This window comes from Syngnathoides biaculeatus, chromosome 9 (assembly GCF_019802595.1).
Source record: "Syngnathoides biaculeatus isolate LvHL_M chromosome 9, ASM1980259v1, whole genome shotgun sequence".
NCBI lineage: Eukaryota > Metazoa > Chordata > Actinopteri > Syngnathiformes > Syngnathidae > Syngnathoides > Syngnathoides biaculeatus.
The window spans coordinates 30,765,752-30,788,458 of NC_084648.1; the positions used below are offsets into that span (position 1 = coordinate 30,765,752).

The 22,707-nt window shown below is 41.4% G+C and overlaps 1 protein-coding gene across 1 annotated transcript in view; it reads left to right on the top strand.

Annotated features, from left to right (window-relative positions):
* The window catches only part of prkcaa (protein kinase C, alpha, a), a 205,912-nt gene that overhangs the window by 177,009 nt on the left and 6,196 nt on the right, over window positions 1-22,707 (top strand). The gene's annotated exons all lie outside the window — the stretch shown is intronic.

Consider the following 22,707-nt stretch of genomic DNA (forward strand, 5'->3'; position numbering starts at 1 on the left):
AAGTAGCAGCTCGTGTTTAGCCTGCTGAATGTTCAAACATCAATTACCCAGTTCTTTTATTCTGGTTGAGGTAATTTGTCAATGATTAGGCCAGATGAAAAGTTTTACAATTTATTCGAAAATCCAGAGTCAAACAATGATGTTGGTCAAGATTCAGCACTACATTCTTCCACATGTAGCTCAGAACTATGTCTGTGCTATCAAGACCATGGAAGGTTTTGTCAGTCTTTTATAGCCCACAAGACTGCTTCCTTTCATGACGTCTTCCAGTCTCTGACCTATCCCAGAATCGCCTTATTGTCTGTGTACGGTCACAAATTTAGTCCAACGCTTTCTTACCACCCCAAGATTGCGGTACTCAGAGACATAGCATGCTGCATTTTCTATAACTTTGCTCCTGAACGTGTTCGCTTTAGATAGTATTCACACAACATCACAAAACGTAGCCAATCGACATCGTGGCCCTTTTGTGGGGCAAACAAACACTTGCAGCTCAGTGAGCAAACAAAATAATTATAGGATCTTGTGTATTTCTAAACAGTAGGAAAGAAAACAGTAATAGTAGAGAATTTTGTTTTCCTTCAGTGTTTAAAAGTATGATTTAAAAAATTACTATGCAAAAAAATTACACTGACAGTTGATAATACGGTAGCCAATACATTTTCACTTAGATTCAATGTGAGTGTTAACCATCAAATCATCACGCTCATGGTCCACTAATTTATCAACTTGTCAAGGAGGATTGTATCGAGCATTGGCCCGCTTTAAATGGGTTGGGGTTAAGATTTGATGATTGAGAGAATATAATATTATTTCAATAATCTAGCATTATATAAGCCAAGTAGAGTCGTTTTCTTCACATTATGATTTAGAAATCTGTTTGAACATTATCATTTTTGTTGTTAGGCTTAAGACTTAGGTTACTAACCTTCATGATGATAAGAATATGATCATTGACCGAGTGATGTTACATATCTTTCACTCATCCACACACGCAATAGTTGTGGACTCGAGAGATTTGTAAGCTTTCATGTCTTTTAATGTGTAGGGACTTCCAATATTCACTAAATAATTCCCAGTATCAGGATACGTGAAACTTGCCAAGATTTCATTTCATTTGAGAAGTTCTCTTTCTTTGCTTCATTCAGATCCATTCCGTTAATTAAACTAACTACTAACTACTGATTTAGGTTTGTATCCCACAAAAAGACAGTTGATAGAAACCCTCTGTATATGTCTTCTTAACAGAACTAACATTAGTGGTAGATGAGTCTGACATTCAACACTGAAATTGATTACAGTGTAAACTGAAGTCTGAGAAGATAAGAGTAAAGATTAGCCAGGGCGCTGCACGTATGGAAAGTTTTATCCACAAAATAGCGCCGGCTCGCGGCGATTGTGATGTCAGTGAATACAGTAATGCCTCATTTTTCGTGGTTAATTGTTACCCAATCCACCTGCGAAAAGTGAAAAAGTGGGGGGGGGGGGACAGAAAAATTCACAATGCACTGAATCTGCGATAGGTGATCAGCGAAGTAGAGAGGGATTGCTGTACTATCTATTGGCAGAGACAATGTCAGTACATCTGCCATATTGAATGAGTCAGTTCGGCTTGTAGCAAAAAGCACACTCCAACAACACCTCATTTCTCTCAAGGTTCCAAGTTGTAAAGAGTGCGCCCGGAGTGAATTTCCCAGTGTACCTTCTGTTGATATTTTGTGCGTTTGTTGTGTCAGTCCAAGTAAGTGTAAAGGTCAATGTTTATAAGGAACTCTGGTTGTCAAGTGTATGCAGTGTTGCCTCATTAAGTCAGCCAGTTATTTTACCAGATGGATGGATGGATGGATGGATGGATGGATGGATGGATGGATGGATGGATGGATGGATGGATGGATGGATGGATGGATGGAGGGTTGTATCTGGATGTATTTATGGGTCAGCTTTTCGAAATATGAATATATTGATTGGTATTGAAAAGATACAGAACTGTACATGGATTGGTTGGTGGTTATGATGTACTGGTGATTGGTTGCTTATTGTAAATGGATGCTAGAATGGTTGGGTGGATTGGTCCACATACAGATGTCTTTGTCAGTTGTGATGAGGATTAGTGGATGGGTGGCCTTACATATGGATAATTGATTGCTGGATGGAAGAATGTACTGGTGGGTACAGTGCATAGTTGGTTCGATGACGATGAATGGATTGATGTTTTTTTTGGCGATTGAATGAATGGATGGATGGAGATTTTGGGATTTGAAGAATGGATGCTAATAAGGTCAATAGGTAGAGAATGTAGAGAACTGCAGTTTAGTAGATGCTTGTGAGATGAGAGAAAGTGAGATATTTCTTTGTTTGGTCTGACGTACGCCATTCTGAACTGTCACCATTTCATGGTGGAAGAGTTTGTGTGTCGCAATGATCGTAGAGTTCTCTGGGGCTGGCAGGGTGATATAGGGAAATAGGTTCTAGGTGACCAGACAATTTGAAGACATTTTCCTTTACCCACATGCAGTGGCCCTCTTCTGTAGCCAGGCACCAAAAGAGGTAACCTGATTCCAATTCCCCATGGCCTCACCACTTGTGGGAGGGTTCAGATGAGTCGAGTGCACAGTGAGTTGAGTGGTGGCTGAAGACGGGATCGGGTGTGTGACATTAAAAAGTTTAACTACAGTTTTTATACTTCAGTTTGCCTTGACACACAGCTTAGGCTCTGGTATCTGTTCAAATTCAGGTTTATTAGAATCTCCATTAATCTTCACCAAGGTGAAGACTATTCTTCTCGGGGTACCAGTTCTACAAGCTCTCAATGTTGTTGAGTTGTGTCGTTTGGTACGCCTCAGCAACATCATGTAGACATCAGGGTCAGTGCCTCTGGATCGGGACGCCAAGTTATTCCCCTTTGGAAAAAGAAAATAAAAATCGATTTTTGTATATGCTTGAGGGTGTACAGAGGAATCACACCAATAACGATCCCTGGTGAGGTTTATTCAGGGGTTCTGGAGTGGAAGGCACACTGAATAGTCAAATCACAGATTCAGAAAGTCCAGCGTGTTTTCTGTCCTGGCATTTGGAACAGTAGAGAACCTTTACATCCGCTAGGGTGCATGGGATTTTTCCAAACTAGTATATATATGCTTTGTAGACTTGGAGAAGCCCTTCAATTGTGTCATTCACAGAGTCCTCTGGAGGTTGCTCAGGCAGTATGGGGTACCGGACCCTAGATTCAAGCTGTTCAGTGCCCAAGTAACCAATGTCTATTTGGTTCTTATTGTCAACTTTAAGTCAAATTTGTAGGTGCATCCCAGTTGTTGTGCATCTTTGCTTTTTGAGGATTATGTGGTTCTGTTGGCTTCATCAAGTCGTGATCTTTAACATACTGGTGTGGCTCCCAGCTAAGCGTGAAGAGGTTAAGAAAAGAATCAGCACCCCTAAACCTGCGTATGTAGTGCTCAGTTTGAAAAGAGTGGAGTGGAAACCCAGCTGGGTAGATTCTTACAGTCTGCACTGATGCATATTTTGCAACCATTTTTGTGTTGAAGGATGCAGCTCTAAGTTCTCTGGTCGATCTACAGTTCCAGCCTCACCAATGGTCATGAGTCATTGGCCGTGACCAAAAGAACAAGAACAGTGATACAAACAGGCGAAGTGAGTTTCTTCTGGAGGGTGTCTGGGCTCTCCTGTCGATGCAGGGGGGAAAGCCTGGTAATGCGTAAGGGATGCAGAGTAGAGCTGCTACTCAGATGTCTGGTTAGAATCCTTTCTTGGATGCCTCCCCCAAGGGGAATTGGGCACGGCCCAAAAGTTGACCCAGGACAAGCCTCAATATACCTCCAGAAGTGCTGGATGAAGTGGTTGGGGAAAGGAAAATCAGGGCTTTCCTGCTGCCCCCGAGACTTGATCCTCTATAAGTGGGGAAAAAACGAGGAATTGATGGACAGTGTGATGCATTGGTCCGACATGAAATGCATCACAACGAAAGCAGAGAGGAAGCTGTCGACTGCCTGAAGCTAGTCTTCCTTTTCCTAAAAATATTTCACTGCTCACAAGGCATTGTGACATGCTTCAGTTTTGTTGCATTAGTTGTTGCCATGTTTAATACCTAAAATTCTATTGTTCACTTTGGTTTTAATAAATAAATGATCTTCTGTCCAAATATACAGCAATTAATGTAGTATCTACTTTTTGTGATATTTTTGTTTGTTGGTGTGCTGTGAGATTTTTCAACTGTTAAGTATTTGCCTTGGCTCCAAAATGTTGGATTTCACTGCTCTGGTCAGATCATGTGTTCCACAGAACGGCAGCATGTTTACACACAACCACAAACCCTAGTACTAGGTTGCTAGACTACGTAACATTTTGGTGACTGCTTGCGAGCCATATCGTATTAAAAGTACATGAACAAGCAATAGTTACACAAAGTTCATCCCCTTTCCTCATCACCGGTGACCATCAACACGTTTTTTCCGCCATTTTCTTTATATTATACAGTTGGCGCGATCCACTCGTGCTGTATTCGCCACAGTAACTGTGTGTATCTGTATCTGGTCCCATTTTAGTTGACAAGATAAAGCCAAACAATTGTAAAAAACAGGATGCGGTGTTATCTGAACACAAGATTTTATTGCAGTAATCTGACAGTGCAATCGTGAAAAAGCAACTTTGTCTTGGAGTCTGATACTTCTTGTTGTCTTTTAGCAGTCTCGTCTCTCCCATGCAGCCTACATTTTTTAAAATAACTTTATTGGCCTTCAGATATTTATAGTCCTATGTAAAAGACACGTAATAATGCTTAAAAAAAAACAACCCTCACTTTTGTATTCAAATGTACTTGAGGTGATGGCAACATGTAGTAATGGACTTTTGCGGAGCCAATCAATGACGTCATTTATCTGTTCAGCGAATTATGAAAATTAAGAGGATCAACCGGTCAGCATAAAATGCTCATGACCGGCCGATACCGATCTCACCGATCAAATCAGTGTAAAATCTAGTACTGTTGTATTACCTGTCTGTATGTGTAACTGTAGAGTCTGTGTATAAGTATTTATTTTAAGGTACATGCCCCCATGATAGAATGCTAATTCTATCCAGCCCATTTGCATTAAGATGGCGATTTCTAGAATAATTGTGTTGTGCATTAATATGCACAATGTGTGTAATTCATTTCCATATTTAGTTTTGCAGTAAACTACGCATAGGGTGTCATTAAACAGTTTAACACATGCTCAGCGAGAGCAGAGACTCTCTGTGTGTGTCCGGGTGCGTCTGGATGCATTCCACACAGGGTCTGCATGTCTGCATGTCTCTTTTAATCACTTACACCTGTTTTAAAAATACCCCCGACAAGTTACATTGTTTAATATAAAACATAGGTATTACTCTTCCTTGGAGACAAGGTTAGAGAGAGTAGACTTCGATGGTTTGGACATGTCCAGAGGCGAGAGAATGAGTATATTGGTAGAAGGGTGCTGAAGATGGAGCTGCCAGGCAAAAGAGCGAGAGGGAGACCAAAGAAAAGTTTGATGGATGTTATGAGGGAGGGCATGAGGAATGTGGGTGTTAAAAAGGAAGATGCACGAGATGGGCTTAGGTGGAAAAAGATGACACGCTGTGGCGACCCCTAATCGGGACAAGCCAAAAGGAAAAGAAGAATAAATTACTCTACCATTTACAACTGGGTACTTTTTGATAATTTTGGCACTTTGTGACATTCAAAATGTCAGGAAATGAATAAAACTCAATCTCGATTTACCTGAAAATCAGAAATCAGATCACACAATTGAAAATCGATCATGCGATCAGATTGGGACATCCCTAAAGATAACCCTAAATTATCAAGTGATCAAAGTTTTCAACAATGTTGTGTTGTGAGACAATGTCAAAACAGATGTGCAAGGGCAGGGTATTCTCTATCTGACATACATTGCAGTCCATAAATTATTACATATCTTCTTAAACCAATTTATAATTAATGTATTGTCAATTACTTATGAAGGAAATGATGAAGCAGGTCTTTTCAACCCAAACATACAAACAAAGAGGGCAAACAGAACTCATCATATGTAGACATTTATTTGTGTCTTAGAATTTTGAATACCGTATTTCTTTTCTTCTTTCAAATTTCAAGGCTTCCCGTTCCTCTAATCAGGTGAATCCTTGCCTCGGTGTCTCTGTAGCTTCCTGCTGCTCACCACTTTGTGTGATCCAAATATTTAGTTTGTTTGTGCGTGCCTGTATGACGATAATTAAAAGATAGTATCTAATAAGAATGGCAAAGCTGTGAAAATGGAGCCAAGCTGAGGATGCATGTCCCGTATTTGTTGATGCTTGATACTGTATGTTTACGTGGCACATGAGAGCAATTTGCCAAGTCTGGAAAAGAAATGGAAACTTGGGGCCTTTGTGCTTGTCCACGTATGTATTGTTCCAATTCTAAACTGAAGGAAATTCAATGCATGCATGGTAGCGTTGCCAAAGCACAGTGAATGAGTGCATGGCTATGCTGTAGATGTGGAAAATGATGAGAAATTGTTCTGCTAGCTAAGCTAAGTGTCTTGATCAGAGATACATAATGATCTATCACGTCCATCTCACCCAGCTACGTACTACATCATTGTGGAGTTCATTTCCAGCAAATACCAGTTTTTATACGTCCTTCACAATCAACTACAGTACATCCAACCCTTCTTCCTAACACATTCTGTCTCCAATTCCCTCTTTTGATGCACACCCATCATTGCTCAATCTCTTTGGGTCTGCCCGTGAATGTTGCACAATTGCAAACAATCCCCTCGCTACACCAAGCAGAGAGAGTCAAACCTGTGGACCAAAACTATGTCAGAATGAGCGTCATCAAGTGTTCATCCATCCCGGGATGTTGTTACTGTGGCAACACCAACGACATCCATTGAGCAGTGTTAGCAAGAAACACCCACTTATAGATGGCCGACATGCTTCATGGCTTTAAGGATGATGCGGAAACTAGGTCAAGTGTAGAATCTGTTGATTGATAGTTGTGTGAGCGGGGAATAAATAGAGGATGTGAAAGGAAGAGAGGGAGGTGTGTGTCATGGCACAGACATCCTGGAACAGTAGCCGTGCAAGGACTCACATGAAAGAGATACATGCAGTTGTGACTCACTGCATCTCTAAGACAATGAAGGGTACACACTTTTGCGAGGTGACGTTGACACATTGTCTATTTTGGCCTGCATTTAAGGGACTGAATAGGATTAATCTAATTTGACATGACAAGGTCTGAATTTGCAACCACTCAGCGCCTGGACAACTGATGTTCATGCACGAAACCCATCTTTTTTTAAATGTTATTCACCACAAGATGATCCTGGGAACTTAAGGTCAAATTAGTTCAGTGAAGAAAATAAGTGCTATATGGCGAGTTCTCCCACATAGAAATCATGCAGGGGTCTGAAATTTTCATCATAGGTGCATGTCCACTATGAGAGAGATAATCTAAAAAGAAAAATCCAGAAATCACAATGTATGATTTTTTTTAACGATTTGTGTGATACAGCTGCAAAGATGTATTTGAACACCTGTCTATCAGCTACAATTCTGACACTCAAATACTTGTTAGTCCGCCTTTAAAAGTCCACCTCCACTCATGTATTATCCTGAATCAGATGCACCTGTCTGAGGTCATTAGCTGCAAAAAGACACCTGTCCACTCCATACAATCAGTAAGACTCAAACTTGTAACATGGCCAAGACCAAAGAGCTGTCCAATGGCACCAGAGATAAAATTGTTCAACTCCACATGGCTGGAAAGGGCTACGGAGAAATTGCCAAGCAGCTTGGTGAAAAAAGATGAATTGTTGGACGAATCATTAGAAAATGGAAGAAGCTAAACATGACGGTCAATCTCAATCGGAGTGGAGTCCCGTGCAAGATCTCACCTCATGGGGTCTCAATGATCCTTAGAAAGCTGAGGAATCAGCTCGACTTGGTCAATGACCTGAAAAGAGCTGGGACCACCGTTTCCAAGATGACTGTTGGTAATACACTAAGACGTCATGGTTAGAAATCATGCATGGCACGGAAGGTTCCCCTGCTTAAACCAGCATATGTCAAGGCCCGTCTTAAGTTTGCCAATTACCGTTTGGATGATACAGAGGAGTCATGGGAGAAGGTTTTGTGGTCAGATGGGACCAAAATGGAATTCCACAAACCGTGTTGGGAGGAAGATGAATGATGAGTTCCATCCCAAGAACACCCTCCCTGCTGTGAAGCATGGGTGTGGTAGCATCATGCTTTGGGTGTGTTTTTCTGCACATGGGACAGGACGACTGCACTGTATTAAGGAGAGGATGACCGCGGCCATGTACTGTGAGATTTTGGGGAACAACCTCTTTCCCTCAGTCAGAGCATTGAAGATGGGCCATGGCTGGGTCTTTCAACGTGACAGTAACCCGAAGCACACAGCCAGGAAAGCCAAGGAGTTGCTACGTAAGAAGCATGTCAAGGTTCTGACGTGACCTAGCCAGTCTCCAAACCAAAACCCAATAAAAAAAATCTTTGGAGGGAGCTAAAAGTACGTATTTCCCAGCGACAGCCCAGAAAACTGTCTGATCTAAAGAAGATCTGTGTGAAGGATTGGGCCAAAATCCCTCCTACAGTGTGTGCAAACATGGTGAACAACTACATGAAACTTTTGATTCCTGTAATTGCAAAGAAAGGTGACTGTACCAAATAACATTGGTTTTCTCAGGTGTTCAAATACTTATTTGCAGCTGTATCACACAAATTATTAAAAAAAATCATAAATTGTGATTTCTGGATTTTTCTTTTTAGATTATCTCTCTCAACGTGCACATGCACCTACGATGACAATTTCAGATCTCTCCATGATTTCTAAGGGGGAGTACTTGCAACAAAGCAGGATGTTCAAATACTTACTTTCTTCACTGTACATGGGTAAGAAATCCTTCCTACTTGGATTTTTTGCCACAGCAATTATTTGGTTCAAATTCCCGGCTGCGCCAGTGTGCAGTTTCCATGTTCTCCCTGTGCCTGCATATGTTTTCTCTGGGCACTAAGGTTTCCTTTCACATCCCAAAAACATGCAACTTTAATTGGAGACGCCAAATTGCCTCCCGCCCAATGACAGTTGGGATTAGCTCCAGCACTCCCGTGACGTTTGTGAGTATCAGCGGCTCAGAAAATGGATGAATGGATGTAAACCACTGTAATGCATTGTGCTTGAATCTAAAATTAAAAAAAACTGCACTTGAATGATAATTCAATTAAAATGTCTTACACATAAAAGTTCAATAAAATTGATAAGTGAATAAATGTTTGTAAACAAACAGCTCTATAACATTAAAAGTAAATCTATTCAACATCAAGATAAAAATAAACTGTACTTAAAACTGAACTGTACTTAGGTTTACTGTACCGGATAACCTACTTAGAGGGCCACTGACACCTAAAACCCAAGTTTTAGTTGATTGTTAACCAAAAAAAATCACCTGGAATGGACCCATCCGTTTGTTCACAGCACATCAGAATGTTGCCGTGTATGGACATTTTCTTCGCCATGAAAATTCTCTTGAGACATTGGTGTTGGAGAAGAACCAGGAACTGACGTTATTTACAGGGGCCTACAGTGGTGGGTTGGACTTTTTATACCCTTTTTTACCGGCAAAAAATTACCTGTTTTTTTTTTCTGCGTGTTCGCCAAAATGCCGGCTCGTTGTATTGCTGGATTTTGCTCGAATGCTCGGTAGGATGGGTTTACTCTTCACACGTTTCCAAAGGACCCGGTTCGTCGTGAAAAATGGATTGCACAGGTGAAAAGGACAGCCGATCGCGAGGCAGTTTTGGTCGATCATGACGGCGTGCCGAGAGAAAAAAAAAGACATCGGCCGTATTTTTCTGAACTTTAGCTCACCACTCATGTGCAAACAATGACAGTACAGGAAAACACACTAGTCAGCGACTTCCCCCTATTTTAAGCCCTCGCTTAAGAACTATTATCAAAACATATCACTTTCATAAGGAATGGGAGACTGACTTTTTTTTCACGTTTTCATAGTGCTTTTGTACGCTTCCGTACGTTTGCCTCATCTGCCTGCGTTGTGTAATGTGTCACGGCATTTTCAAACTGGTTATGGAAAAGACACCGACGGTCCGCCGAAAAGCAAGGTGAGAATGAGAAAAGTGAACAAAATAAAATCCCATTTAGGCGCACAGCAGACACTTTTCCCAACAGTGAAAGCTGCTACCGGAGTATCGTTCCGGTTTCGTCACATCATCATTAATAACAAGAAGTCCTTCCAAGACGGAGAGATGGTAGAAGAGGCATTGCTGACTCGTTGTTCCGATCTTTTAAAAATAATGCGAAAATATTATCTTCAATAAAATCTCTGCAGCTGTAAAGGCACTGTGAAGCCATGGCTGACGTGTGGAAGGACATCGGAGATGGTGAGTGTTTCTCACTGCAGTTGGACAAATCCACTGACGTGAGTGACACAGCCCACGTGTGCATTTTCATTCGTATGGTGTTTAGCGATCTTCAACGTGAACTTAAATAGTTGCAAAAAATGTTTAAAGTTAATTATGTTGTGTTGTGGTGTAATGGCTCATGTGGTTTTGCAAGGCACACAAAAACAAACATACATTTACACATTAAGAATCCTCAATAACTTTAAAATAAATATTTTGCATTTCTGTAGTGGATAGATCTTTGTGACTTGGTCATTCTATTTTATCATTGGTCATTCTTAAAAAAAAAAAACTGTCGATCGCAAGAGGGTGGCTGTTTGAAAAGTACATCTTGGGGTAGAAAAGTCTGGGCCCCCCTGGTTTATAGCATATGGTATGTGTGAATTTAGAATAAATCCCCTTGGTCAAACCAGCAAACTATAACAAAGCAATTGTATTGTGTTTAAGACAATTTAATCACACACAATACAATACAAGACAAAACAATAACAAAATAGAACTACAAAGACAGCTTAGTAGCGTGTAACACGAGCTAACTAGCCAAACGACAGATTGTCACCAAACTCGAGCAAATGTTATTTCCAGTAAATGTTCCAGGAAGGCAGTGTGGCCGTTAGCCGGCGGCCTGCGGAGGTGGGTCAGTGGAAAGGTGGGCTGCCGCGTGCGGGGAGGAGAAAGGACCCCCCCCACCGGCCACCACTGTCTGGGCACCCCTGTACTTCGCTCGGCATGGGTCCTCCTGAGTATGCTACATACACAGGACTGTAAAACCGTTAGGAAATCGAACAATTATGGGCGAGTCATTTTGAATATTTGATTGGGTTCCTCGTCCTCCTCGTATATCTGTCAGGGAGTCTGTTGTCAGTTAGAAGTGATCCGCATATCGTCTAAAATGGCTCGAAACGATCGGTTAATATGACCCCGGTCACTTAACTTCTGAGATGTTCTCTTCTTCAAAAAGAGCTTCAGTCTCAGAAGGAGCGTGAGAAAAATCTGAAAATATCTCTTGTTCATCTGCCATAGCAAGTCCCACAACGTGTTTTCTATGGCGACCATCCCAGTGTGACATCTGCAAATGACGTCGCATGCAATATTCCCGCCACTGGGATGTCAAGGGAGACTTTCCCAACTTTGCGCTTGAATAAAACCCTCTCTGCTCGCTTTTTTTCTGACTCGTGTTATCATCAAAGAGATTGACATTATATGTAGTTTTGATAACAATACCTATTTGAAAATGCATATTTTGATGTAAGTTGCTCTTTAATACATAACATTGTGCTCAGTTCAAACATTTAATTTGGTGGTTCTCGCATACCACTAGACTGAACCCAAGTGCCACGAGTGGTACTTGTACCACACTTGATAATCACTGTTGGAAGGCATCCATGCTGTTGCTGCAAAATGCTGTTTGTTTGCAGTTTAAATTACTGTTACTACCGGAGTGTATGCGGTATATGTTTTCCTCTTTTGAAACTGTACGCTGCACAAATCTCTTATTGTGCCTTTTCTATTGATATTGTGTCCTGCATTACACAAGGTAGATCTGGCAGCTGATTGGTCACAGCTTTTCCACATATTGTCATATCAGCAGTTCAGGCATTTGAAATATGGAGCTGGTTAAAGGTCACATATATTCTCCTAAGCACTCAACATGATGTAGAGATTGATTTTTGTCACTGCTAATCAGTGAAAGCTTCACAAGGAAGGTACACTGTTGCTTAGTAATTTAGCATTGATACATTTCCATTGTTCATTTCTTAATGGGATGTGAATATCTGAATTTCGGTATACCATGTTCCAATCCTTGATCGTAGTAGAGGAGTACATCCAAAGCATTTAAGCAGGTACAGTAATCACACCTAAAAGATAAAAAATAACTTCTTACACATGAGGAAGATCCTAAAATCCAATTGTTTCCTTCCCTCCTAAATAAATTGCCTATCATGGTGCAACATGCTGAGTTCACGTCTTCACTGCCAAATAAACAATTCCGAGATAGATACAGCACGTGAAAACGAGTGTGTTGGCACAACTTTTAATGGAGGAAAGCTGACAGTTATCATTCCAAGTGGCTGTCTTTATTTTAATATGCTTGAGTGCAGAGGCGTGCATGGATGTGTACATATGGAGAGAGAAAGAGAGAGAGAGAGAGAGAGAGAGAGAGAGAGAGAGAGAGAGAGAGAGAGAGAGAGAGAGAGAGATGGATAGGCAAAGAGATTAAAGATGAGAGAAAGTGGGTCGAAATCCCGTACAGGGCATTTTGTCAAGAACATTGTGTCAACAGCTTGGGTCATCCACCCACTCAATTTGTCTGCATCCCACCATGACAAAAGATGGCATGAAAACCATTTTCTAAAGAGGTAGCTTTCAAATATACATTTTGCACATGCATCCATGTCCCCATCATGACATTGTCTCTCAAATCTTTATCTCCTTTTGTTGAATCTGAGCTTATCTTTTGAGCTACAAGTCACTAAAATCAGACCACACATACACATGCTGGACCACAGTAGATTTAACATTCTCAAATCGTTATCTTTCGTCTACCCAGTCTTGTCTTAAGAAAATAACGGTCTTAAAAAGTTTAATGTATTTATTATTGTTATGACTTTAATTTTTTAGCACAGGGGCTCTCAAGTCACATGCAGCTCTTTCCCTCCTTTGAAGCGGCTCTCGTGAAAGCTCTTAACGCATATCCAAGTTCTGTTTATGTGTCTGGACGCATTTTGCGTAACTTCACTTCAGTAGTTGGAGCGCGCGTTGCTTGAGTTCATTACGGTATTTGCGTGCCCGCTTTGCTTTAGTTAATTTTGTTGTTACGGGTATTGTGACAACAAGCTCAGTATGTGTGGCCATTGTGCATCGATGTGCGAGTGAGATGGAACTGCGGAGGCGTATTCAGCGGGAAGTTCTCGTCACAGAGCTCAGCTGTGCAACAAAAGAAGGGCGTTTGACCCGAGGAAGATAACTTCGACTCCAGAGAAGACGTCTCCCCTGTGTCTACCAACCACGGTCATGTGGCCGCAGCAGGAAAGGTTAGCACGGAATTTTCACAAAACAACCATGCACATGGAATGATTCCCAGTCGGTTTGGGATCTTTGGAGAAAATAATTTGTCAATTTTGCTCTGAAAATGCCAGGGGAAAACGCACAGTTGAAAAAAACAGAACGTTTTTACCGGAGGGGGGAAAGCATTTTTTTTTTTTTTTTTGGAGCGCAACAGCCAGCCACTCTGCCTTTTGTTTCAGACATCTATTGCATTGCACAGCTTCAATTCTTCACTTGAACTAACTCCACGCTAACATTGACCTGGAAATTAAAAACAAAAAAAGCAATGAAACATTCAGAGACTAACGCTTGTGTCATATCAAGAGGCTTGGAACATCACAGGGGCCCAAAAGACATACAATGGAGGGTAATTTATTAAAAAATGCCCAAAAGTATCCAACGTGGAGTCCTTAAGTAACCAACATACCATGAATGCAGGCCTCCCACCCGGTACCCCAATTATCAGACTGGTGGCTTCCCCAAAACTAAAGGTGGATTGCGGGAGGAAGGATGTCCAGCATAAAACTGCCAAATAAATCATGCAAATGATTGGCTCTGGCGAACAAACTGAGTACAGTAAATTTTTGTAAACAGTCTACTTCCAAAATAAAGAAACTTACTGTGAAATTTCCCTGAGCCACCCAAGTCAATTTGTCCCAAGTTTTTCATTTATATTTTTTTAAACTAATTTCAAATATGCATATTTATTGCACAACAAATCAAGGAGGCTCCAACCTGCACGATACTACAATTAACAAATCGTGCTGAATTTGGATCGAATGTTGTGAATACTCGACATGGGACGCCCCTGGTGACGACTTCAGTGGACTAAAATCATCATCTGTGTAATCTTAGTACCCAATTTGGAGCCGTATCGTTCGTGTTGAAGCTGGGCGGCCTAGCCTAGCCTAGCCTAGCTTGCTAACATCAAGATGTGTTTGTAATCAAATATTTGCCGAGGAGGTAAACATCAAACGCTAGTACTTACATGACCTGCAAGACCTATGTATCATTTACAACGAGGACCGTAAGTAATTATAGGAAGTTAGGCAAGTGGAAACATCAATTTAAACTTGCCTATAGGCCCAGATTACCTTAGTTTAGCTGGCTAACAACGAGATGCATTTGTGATCAAACCTTTGCTGTTGAAGAAACATCAAACATGTGTAACTTCATAACTTGTATGACAGGGTTCGCACGCGGCCCTAAAAGTCCCTAAAAGCCCCTAAATTTTCCAAGGTGCATTTAGGGGCTCCCGAAAGTCCTTAAAAATCAGCAAAAACCGGTCAAGCCCCTAAAAAGGCCTTAAATTAAAAAAAAAAATCAAAGGGAGGACCTCTACCGCCAAAATTCTCCCTAAAAAAAATTATCTTTTATTTAAAAAAAATAGCGATCCGTTTGGCATCCAAAACAGCCGGAAATTGTCAACGGAAGTCACCGTGTTGACAACTAGTTGCCATCTTGTCGATATTCCATTGTTTGTTCCGTGAGTAGGCATTTCACTTCGTCTTCATTACGACGTAGTGTAGTTCTTTCATCGATCCAACTTGTATCATGGGGAAGTGCATTTTTCAATACGCTTGGGTTGAAAGTAAGGGGTTCGGGAGCTGGGTTCGTCGAGATCCAAAAGATCGGCACATGTCACTGCCATTTGTGCAAGCAGAGTTACCAGCTGATGTTGGGCGTCAAAGCGCTGGAGTCGCACCGGAAAAACATGCTGACACGAGATACGCTGATTTGGCGAAGACTCTCTCATCTTCCGTTGGTATGAATCTGTTTCTAAAATATCAAGATAGTGAAGCATCAACTTCAGGCAGTGGTACTGGTAGTGCATGTGCACCTACAGTTGTCCAGTCATCGACTTCAACCAGCCGGAAGTCAGGCTTTATGAACGTAGTTCAATACACGAAGACGGGCTCGTTTAAGGCAGAGATCGTGTGGACTTTAAAAGTGATCTGCAGCCATTACAGTTACAAATCTTGTGAAAATAATTCGAAAGTGTTTGCAGTCATGTTCCCAGACAGTGACATTGCTAAAAACTACCACTGTGGGGAAAGGAAGACTTCGTACCTGGCTACATTTGGCGTCGCTGCGCATTTTTCATCTGTACTGTCTCAAAGCCAAAAAAGCCAGAATAGAGACTGACATATCAACGCTTATTGAGAAGGCTGACAGGCTGTGTGAGGAGGCAGAAGAAAAGAGGAATCTGAGGTTTATCACCGAGGCCAAGGCACACAGGCAGAGCAAAGAACAAGAGAGCCACTTTGGCATTTCTGCAGCAACAAATAGAGGAGGCATTGGGTAGGCTCAAGGAGCTAGAGTAGGGGTGCTGAAACAGACATCAGTAGAAGACATTTGTGTATATAGTTGCAATTGTAGTTAAAATCTCTTCCCACGATGGCCCTAAATTTTTCGTGTCAGCCCTAAATTTTTTCTGTCTCGGCCCTAAATTTTTCATGTCAATCCCTAAGAATGCCCCTAAAAAGCCCTTAAATTTTTTGGGTCAGACTGAATAGGAACCCTGTATGACCTAAGGAACTTGTACAACGAGGGCCATGAGGACTGATAGGAAATTGTACAAGTGGACGCAACCTCCAACTACTGGAGTGAGATCCATTGTTGTTTGAATCTTTTTCATCCCCATCTGCTTTAAATCTACATGTCCTTTATATCTGCATACTCCATTCTTCTTACACTCATACCCTTTTAACTTAATATAGACTTGGTAGTATGTGAATTGTGTTCCTTATTTGCTGACATTGATTATTTGATTGCTTCTATTTTGACTTTAACTTTAACATACATTAGGTAGTACTTGAATTGTGTACGTTATGTGCTGACTTTATTTCATTGCTTTTTTTTTTTTTTTTAGAAGTTTAGGTGCAGGGATTAAATTATGTTATCATGGAGTAGATGGGAAGAGAAATGGAGTAGGGGTTATTTTAAAGGAAGAGCTAGCTAAGAATGTCTTGGAGGTGAAAAGATTAGCGGCTATGCCCCACAGGTAGGATGTAACCTCGAGTTGAAAGAGAAATTCTGGAAGGAACTAGACAGAGTATTTCTGAGCATCCCAGACAGAGAGTTGTGATTGGTGCAGATTTCAATGGACATGTTGGCGAAGGAAACAAGGGCAATGAAGAAGTGATGGGTAAGTATGGCATTCACCAAAGGAACTTTGAGGGTCAGATGGTGGTGGACTTTGCAAAAAGGATGGAGATGGCTGTAGTGAACACTTATTTCCAGAAGAGGGAGGAATATATAGTGACCTACAAGAGCAGAGGTAGAAGCACGCAGGTGGATTATATTTTGTGCAGACGATGTAATTTGAAGGAGGTTACTCACTGTAAGGTTGTGGTGGGGGAGAGTGTAGCTTGACAGCATAGGATGGTGGTGTGTAAGATGACTCTGGTAGCGGATAGGAAGGTTAAGAAAACAAAGGTAAAGCAGAGAATCAGGTGGTGGAAGTTGAGAAAGGAAGAATGTTGTGTGGGCTTTCGGAAAGAGGTGAGACAGGCTCTAGCAGGAAGGGATCCCAGAAGACAGGAACACTACTGCCAAGGTATTCAGGCAGGAGAGTACCTGGGGTGTCTTCTGGTAGAAGGAGACTTGGTGGTGGACCCTTAAAATACAGGAAGTTGTCCGAGGAAAGAGATTAGCGAAGAAGAAGTGGGACACGGAGAGGACTGAGTAGAGGCGAAAGGAATACATTGAGATGCGTTGTAGGGCAAAGGTAGTGGTGGGGAAGGCTAAACAAGAGGCATATGATGACATGTACACCAGGTTGGACACGAAAGAAGGAGAAAGGGATCTCTACAGGTTGGCCAGACAGAGGGATAGGGATGGCAAGAATGTGCAGCAAGTTAAGGTGATTAAGGATAGCAATGGAAATATGTTGACTGGTGCCAGTAGTGTGCTGAATAGAAAAGAATGGCAAGAGTGAAGGAAGTTTCAAGGATTAGTAAGGGGGAAGTTAGAAAGGCACTGAACAGGATGAAAAATGGAAAGACAGTTGGTCCTGATGACATACCAGTTGGAGGTATGGAAGTAATTCAGAGAGGTGGCTTTGAAGTTTTTGACCAACTTATTCAATAGAATACGAGCGGGAGAGAAGATGCCAGAAGAATGGAGGACAAGCATGCTCGTCCCCATTTTTAAGAACAAAGGCGATGTTTAGAACTGTGGAAACGACAGAGGAATAAATATGAGCCACACAATGAAGTTATGGGAAAGGGTAGTGGAGGCTAGACTCAGGACAGAAGTAAGTATCCGTGAGCAACAGTATGATTTCATGCCTAGAAAGAGTACCACAGATGCACTATTTGCCTTGAGGATGCTCGTGGAAAAGTACAGAGAAGGTCAGAAGGAGTTACACTGTGTCTTTGTAGACCTAGAGAAAGCCCATGACAAAGTACCAAGAGAGGAACTGTGGTACTGCATGCGGGAGTCTGGTGTGGCAGAGAAATACGTTAGAATAGTACAAGACATGTATGAGGGCAGCAGAACAGCGGTGAGATGTGCCGTAGGTGTGTCAGAAGAATTTAATGTGGAGGTGGGACTACATCAGGGATCCGCTCTGAGCCCTTCCTGTTTGCGGTTGTAATGGATAGGCTGACAGATGAGGTTAGACTGGAATCCCCAAGGACCATGATGTTCGGAGATATTGTGATCTGCAGTGAAAGCAGGAGCCGGCGAAGGAACAATTAGAAAGATGGAGGCACGGACTGGAAAGGAGAGGAATGAAGATTATCTGAAGTAAAACAGAATATATGTGCATTAATAAGAGGGGTTGAGGGGGAAGCTCCAGGGTGAAGAGATAGCGAGTGTGGATGACTTCAAATACTTGGGGTCAACAATACAGAGCAATGGTGAGTGTGGTAAGGAAGTGAAGAAACGGGTCCAAGCGGGGTAGAACAGTTGGTGGAAGGTGTCTGGTGTTCTATGTGACAGAAGAGTCTCCGCTAGGATGAAGGGCTGAGTTTATAAAACAGCGGTGAGGACGGCCATGATATATGGATTAGAGACAGCGGCTCTGAAGAAACAACAGGAAGCAGAACTGGAGGTAGCAGAAATGAAGATTTTGAGGTTCTCGCTCAAAGTGAGCAGGTTGGATAGGATTAGGAATGAGCTCATTAGAGGGACAGCCCAAGTTGGATGTTTTGGAGACAAAGTTAGAGAGAGAAGACTTTGATGGTTTGGACATGTCCAGAGGCGAGAGCATGACTATATTCGTAGAAGGGTGCTGAGGATGGATCTGCCAGGCAAAAGAGTGAGAGGAAGACCAAAGAAAAGGTTGATGGATGTGGTGAGTTAGGACATGAGGATTGTGGGTGTTAGAGAGGAAGATGCGTGAGATAGGCTTTGATGGAAAAAGATGGCACGCTGTGGCGACGCCTAGCGCCACAAGCCGAAAGGAAAAGAAGATAGCCATTGCTCTCAATTTGGGAGTTACCACAGTGCTGTTATCATTGTAACAAAATAATAAAAAGGTATGCAGTAGATCGATCAAAGAACATTTACAAATGTTTTTTAAAATCTTCAACAGCACCCTGTAAAATAAGCAGGTGTTGTTGAAGATTTCTGTTCTGATGTCAAATATGGGGCATAGAAATATTCCAAGATGGTCTTTGGAGGTCAAAGTGGGAAATGAGCTGCCTCTCGTGCGAAGGGTAGTCAGTGATGGATTGAAGACGACAGTTGAAGGATGCTAGGGATTAGCCATAAGGTATCTGTGCGCAACACACACACACACATACCAAGACCAATGTTTGTCCTTGTCCTCGTATCTCCTAGAGTGGCTTGGAGGGAATGTCACCTGTCAGTAAAAATATAATGGAAGTACATTTGAACAAGGCTGACACACAAACACATCTATGTACTTCTCTGAATGGATGTTTATTTTCCTTTCAGAAAAAAAATTACGGGAAATCAAAATGTCCATCCCTTTACAGCCGAATGTGTTGCTGTATGCCAAAACAATTTCTGCACATCCTTGCTATATGCTAAGATAAACAAAAACATAGTGAAGGGATATAGGTCAGCTAGTGGAGGCCAGTTAGTCACTAGCTAGTCATGACTTTGGAAATTGCTTACAGATGCCAGTCCAACCTTTGGAAGTGACCATGACAAAGAGATGTCTCATCTGCATGCATAATCATTCTTCGGTTCATGCCTAATCTTTTAGAAACTAGAGAGGCACACAGCAAAATGTAGAGTCCATCAAGCCTCAAATCATATTGCCAGTTTATACATTTTCAAGTTGACTCAGCCATGGGTGGACAAAATATCACTATCATGGTAAAAATCAAAATGCCAAGATCCATTGATTTTATTTTCATTTTTTTTCATTATATAATGCACTGTATGTTTGTTTGTCACTGATGGTGTAGTTAGTGGTACTGGCCTAACTTTGGTGCAGCCAGCGTGGATTCAGTTTCCACTCCGTGATGGTGTCGACATGTTCCCTGCGACTGACTGACGACTAATTCAAGTTGTTGTCTGCCTTTCGCCCCAAGTTACCTGGGAAAGGCTCCGGTACTCCCATGACCCTTGCAAGGATAGGCGGCTTGGAAAATGGATAAATGGATGGATGGATGTTTGTTTTCTCATTATATGGTGTAATAGTATTCTACTTTTTAAAAAAAATTCAGTATTATATACATTTCATTGAGAAGTCTAAAGTACCGTTTTTTAAAATGATACAAAACAAAACTCATATAAAATCACACACAACCAAACAAAATACTCCTTGACAGAACATCTGTTCATGTGTTAGCTTATATCTCTGTAACTCAGGTGGTGTGGTTGTTCACTTTATTCCATACACTTGAAATGGCTCTAGTTGCTGGAGTTTGTTCTTTTGTGGAAGCCCTTTTCACTTGACAGATGCTTGATGTGACAAGATGGTGGTGGCGGTTAAATGAGAAGTCATGAGAGGCCAAGAGGCTTCTGCCCCTAGCAGTGAGAGTTCAAGCCAAAACATAGCAGAACAAAGTTAGAAGCAGGCCTACATGGCCAAACAACGTGATGAATATCTCTCTTGACCCAAATAAGCAGCACTGTCTGAACAAGACTCAGATAATTAATCAGAAAAGAAGGGAAAATACTGTTAGACACATAAAGGCACGCCAGGAGTTTCCACAAGCAAGTTGAAGTCATTGGGGAGAAAATTTAAACCACCAAGTAGGTCAGGAGACACCAACTCACACTCAATTATCAGTGTATCATTTTCTACATAGTTGTTCAGAATTGTCGAGTTCTGGTAGCTTAACTTTTTGTCTGTTTTGGCAACTTTTCTTTTTTTATAGATCTACACACTTGCATCTTGAAGTCAAAGGCAATATGAAATAATGAAAAAAAAATTTTAGCTATTCAAAATCCTTAAATCCATTAAATTACTGTATCTATGTGTTGAGGCAAATGGAATGGCAATGCTATGAGATGATGTGAGAATTGTGTTGCGCGACTCGGTTATCACAGAAACAGCAGGCACTGTGCCATGGGGGCATCAGAATGAAAATGGTAGCCCATCCATACATTTCTATACTACTTGTCCTGATTAGGATCTCGAGTGAGCTGGTGTTTAACCAAGCTGATTTTGGAAGATTGCCAGACAGAGTGGATACAGACGCACAACCATTCATCCACAAATTCCCACCTATGGACAATTTACATATATGCCAATTAACCACCTTTCAGTGAAATTCACCATTTTGTGCTCAAAATAGGCCATTAATGTGAATGAACGGTATAGATCCGGTTCGTTTCTCCATCAGGGGGTCGCCAAGGCAGTCGCTGGCATCACAGGCTGTTTGGTACTCCTTGAACGCAGCTAGCTAGCTCCATACCACACATCCACCATCCACACACAGATTTAATAGTGAATATTTCTCCACGGTGGAATAATATACCAGCGCATTGGCTAGATAATCGCTTGTGTGGTGTTTGCGCCAATCCAATTTAAGCGCTAAGGATATTTAAATCTAGTTCACTAATTATACGACACATGAAAGTCACATGACTGTTCTAATCAACATCATACAGATAGAATCTTTGTTTTGATATGAATGTTCCATTATGCTTTGGGGCACAATGGAGGCCCTGAGTGCCGCAAATATATATATATATATATATATATATATATATATATATATATATATATACACACACACACACACACACACAACACAAATATAAAATATTGCAATTGTAGGTTACTTGTGCATTCCTAATCCAAAGCCAAAGCTCACATTGAATGGTGAACCTTGCTTGTTTGGAAGTGTTCTGCAGCTGTGCCAACGCTGAATTGGTCATGTGAACGCACCACTGATATTGAGGTGAATGAGCTCTGGAGCATGTAATGTGATGGTAATAGTCAAGTGTGTCATTTTCCATTTTCATGTGTCACTGGACGCAGAATATTCAGATGAAAGGTTTGCTTGAACCCAATTCAGTCTGGTACATTTTGTGCCAGTTCGGGTGGGAAATGGGTTCATGCTTCTTGGAATGTGCACACTGTCTAGTTCAATGTATACTGGTTTGTAGGATATCATACAAAATGTTCTAGTATGATACTATATCAAAGCAGTTTTGGGTTGCAGCGTCTTTTATTTTAAAGTTAGATTTCGAAAGATTTAGACTTTTTCACACGACTTCCTAAATACTTGCCAACCTGTGTGATCTGTCTGTCTGTCTGTCTGTCTGTCTGTCGTCTAATAGACACTCACCTCAATTAATGACTGGGTGTACCATCCACTAAATACCGCTTCCCAAATAAATGGCCTCCTCCTCCAGTACAAATGTTTAGACTGTGTGCACACAGAAACAAGTTTAAATGAATCTGAAGAGGTTTGAATCATCTGCCTTTGTGTTTACTTGTATTCAACACATGGACATCTTTCTTCAAACAATGACGTGATTGTCCCAGTTCTGTCGTGACTAAGTTCTATCACACACAACAGTAATTACAAAGAGGCTCACTGGATTGGTTGTTCTTTACTTTGGCTGTGATCTTGGGGGAGAAGTTCTTCCTCTTGGTCAGTCAGCACAAATCACTCTTTGACTGACATTGTATAGGCTCCTTTTTCTGTTTGGAGTGACTTCCTATGGCATGGTTACAACACAATTTCAGGCCTGGCGTATAAAATCCAGCATTTCATCTTGGTAATTGAAAATTGGTCTGATGTCAGGGGAAAA